Genomic DNA, 3,603 nt, shown 5'->3' with positions numbered 1-3,603 from the left:
AATAATTACACAAGTTAATTAGTAATGAAATAATAATTATAATAGCAATAAAATCGGAGCAATAAAAACATGGACAATGAGGGTCTGGACACCACAAGATGATAAAAAATGAAGAATTTTGGACATCCGGGAGTTTTGGGCACTGTGAAAACACCAATCAGTTGTTCTTGAAATTTTAAAAGTTTATTAGTAATAAAATAGTTATTAAAAATATAAAAATAAAAATTAAAATAATAAAATTAAAAAATTAAAATGAAAAATAAAAGCAGAGTAATAAAAATCTGGACAATGACGTTTAAGACACCACAAGGTGATAAAAAGAAAATAATTTTGGATGGCCGGATGTTTTTGGGTACCGTGAAAAATGCCAGTCCTGGTTCTTTAAAATCTTTCAGAAATTACTGATTCAAACAAGTTAATTAGTAATAGAATAGTTATAAAAATAGCAATAAAATAGGAGTAATAAAAATGTGGACAATGAGGGTCAGGAAACCACAAGATGATAAAAAATGAAGAATTTCGGACAACCTAGAGTTTTTGGGCACTGTGAAAACACCGATCAGTTGTTTCTGAAATTTTAAAAGTTTATTAGTAATAAAATAGTTATTAAAAAAAATAAAAAGAAAAATAATAAAATAATAATAAAACAAAATTTAAAAATAAAACCAGAGTAATAAAAATGGGGACAGTGAGGGTCAGGCACCACGAGACAATAAAAAATGAAGAATTTTGGACAGCGAGGAGTTCTTGGGAACTGTGAAAAACGCCAGTTGCTGGTTTTTAAAATGTTAAAAAATTACTAATTCAAACAGTTTATTAGTAATAAAACAGTTATTAAAAAACAGCAATAAAATCAGAGCAAGAACAATGTGGCCAATGCGGCTCAGGACAGTGACAGGACAAGAAAACAGCGAGGGATTACGGACGTCCGGATGGGTTTGGGCACTGAGCTGCCAAAACCACGCCTTGAACAAGGACTAACCCTAAAAGCAGCAGCCTGGTGCATATTCATAGATCTCATGCGTGATGCATAAATCCTGTCCCATCAAAGAACCCTGAGCAGTGGCAGCCTCTGCTCAATCCTGCGGCGCCTTCGGGGCTGAGCGAGGCAGGAAGAGTTAATTGCCTTTAATTAGGGAGCCCTTGGGGCAGCACATTGCTCTGCCTCTCAGCATTTCTCACAGAGGAGCACAGAGGAAACGAAAGAGAAAACAATTTCTGTTTCTGCTCCTTGTTTTAGTATGTGGAATGTGTTTGGAGAATTGTTTAACAATTTCTTACCCAAATTGTTGTGGGGTGGCTGCTGGGTTGGTTCTGGTGAGGATCCTTTGAGCCTGGGGGCCAATCCAACCCACCTGGGGCTGGAATCTCAGAGAGGGTCACGACTTGTGAGGAGTCAGATTTGGGAGTTAGGAAAAGCAGGTTTGTAGTTTTAGTGTCTCCTTTAAACAGTATATTAATAGAAAAAAGCAGGTTTGAAGTTTTAGTATCTCCTTTAAATACTATATTAATAGAAAAAGTAGGTTTGTAATTTTTGTATCTCCTTTAAATAGTATATTGTTGCTGTCGAGGCAGGACAGGAATGAATAGACTTGACTCAGAAGGCTGTGAGAGTAAGACTCCGATTTATTCAAAACACCCCACTCTTTTATACAGAGCTTCATGAGGACCAACTCCATTGGTTCTGAAGCTAAAACAACCACACCACTGGTGCAGAGTGCTTGACGCACAGTGATAGAACTTAACTATAAACAATGTGAAAAACAAGAGAGATAAAGAATTATTTATGTTCTTCTCCAGATCTTTCCCAGGCTTTTGCCTGGCTAGAAACTCTCGGTTTCTTTCTTTGACTGAATCTGAGTCACACAGTATATTAATAGAAAAAGCAGGTTTGTAGTTTTAGTATCTCCTTTAAATAGTATATTAACAGAAAAGGCGGGTTTGTAGTTTTAGTGTCTCCTTTAAACAGTATATTAATAGAAAAAGCAGGTTTGCAGTTTTAGTATCTCCTTTAAATAGTATATTAACAGAAAAGGCGGGTGTCCTAGGGTGACTGTTATGGTGTTTGTATCTCCAATCGTGTGTTCTGTTTACGTTTGATATTATGTTCTGTGCTTTCAGAACTGACTCTGAAAGTGAAGGTTTGTTTTGCCGTGTTATCATCTGGTTCACCTCCCCCCATGGTCTGCTGTCTAAAAAAGGCTAGGGCTGGCTGACTGGCTTTTGCTTTGCTTGCTTGCTTGCTTGGCTTGCTTGCTTTGCCTGCTTTCTTGCTTTGCTTCCTAGTTAGGTTAAGCAGTCCAATTCTTTCCCTGGACTGTTGCTTTTTCCTTTCCTCTTTCTGAATATCATCCAACCTGCTCTGGACTGGGATCTGGGAAACACCAAGGAACACCAGGAGCCTGCATTTTGTGATCTGCAGCAGCCATCCCCAGTGCTGGAGAGCAATCCCCAGTGTCCAGACCCGGGCGACCACTCCCAGGAAAGACCTTCTGGATTTGTTCAGCTCTTCAGAGGGGTGAAAGAGTTTTGTTGTCATCTAGTGTTGTTAACTGTTTTGGTGCTGGGGAGTGCTTTGTTTGTTGAATAAACAGGTTCTTTTCCACTTCTCTCTCAGAGGAAATTTTTCCCTGAACCAGGTGGGTGAGGAGGGGCCGTGGGGGTTTATTTCCTGGGGGCTCCTTTCAGAGGGTTTTCTCCAAATTTGCCCTAAACTAGGACAAATATTTTGGCGCCCAACTCGGGGCTCGAGAGAGTGGAAAAAACCCTGTTGTAATCATATTTTTGTTCCAATTATTTTGTCTGGGTATGGAGCAGTTACTGGTTATGATGTTTGAATTAATATTGTCTCTTGGGGTGAAGGCCTGCATGTGTCTCTGGTCCCTAGGGGTTTTTGAGATCTTAATCCCCCTGTGGTCCCTAGGTTTATTTTTTTATCCAGGAATAGCTCCAGTATTGTCCCTAATACGTAGGTTTTGCAGTAGAAGGGCACTGACCAGAATATCCATCGGGCTGTGCTTGGCTGTAATAGCTTCCAGAGGGTTTATAAAGGTGCTGAGGTCTGTTCCTGGAATGTATGGTTCATGGTTATGGTTGTACAGCCAGTTTGTTAGAGGGGAAGTAGGGGATGAGGCTTTTCAGCCTTTGCTTTCCTTCTTCTCCTCTGAATTTGTTGCCTCCCTATTAGAGAATGTTCAGTTTCCCCTAACTGTTAAGGAGACCATCTTCCTGGTGTTTAATCTGGAAAGCTTTCTCTATACAGTCTGCAGTCTCTCTAGAATGAGGGCTGAGATTTCTAGAGGAGCTGATGAGACCTCTGACCCAGGAGTAGACCCAGGTGTGAGAAATCCTGAGTGGTGTGGGAAATGGGAGGATATGGGCCAAATCTTAAAGGAATTTTCTGACCCTATAGCCTGGGACTTTCCTAGTGAACAAATTCAGAATCCGGCTGAGGTGGCGAAGTACCTGAAAGAGAAGTGCCATGATAACTCTAAGGAGAAAAAGATCATTGCAGTGAGCTGGGCCCTGGCATATGCTTATCGCACCCTGCTAGATACTGTAGGGCAGCAGACAGAGGAAGGGGGGCAGGGAGATAAATCAGCA

The sequence above is a fragment of the Taeniopygia guttata genome, chromosome 35 (assembly GCF_048771995.1).
Source record: "Taeniopygia guttata chromosome 35, bTaeGut7.mat, whole genome shotgun sequence".
Classification (NCBI taxonomy): domain Eukaryota; kingdom Metazoa; phylum Chordata; class Aves; order Passeriformes; family Estrildidae; genus Taeniopygia; species Taeniopygia guttata.
Note: the sequence above shows the minus strand (reverse complement) of the source record.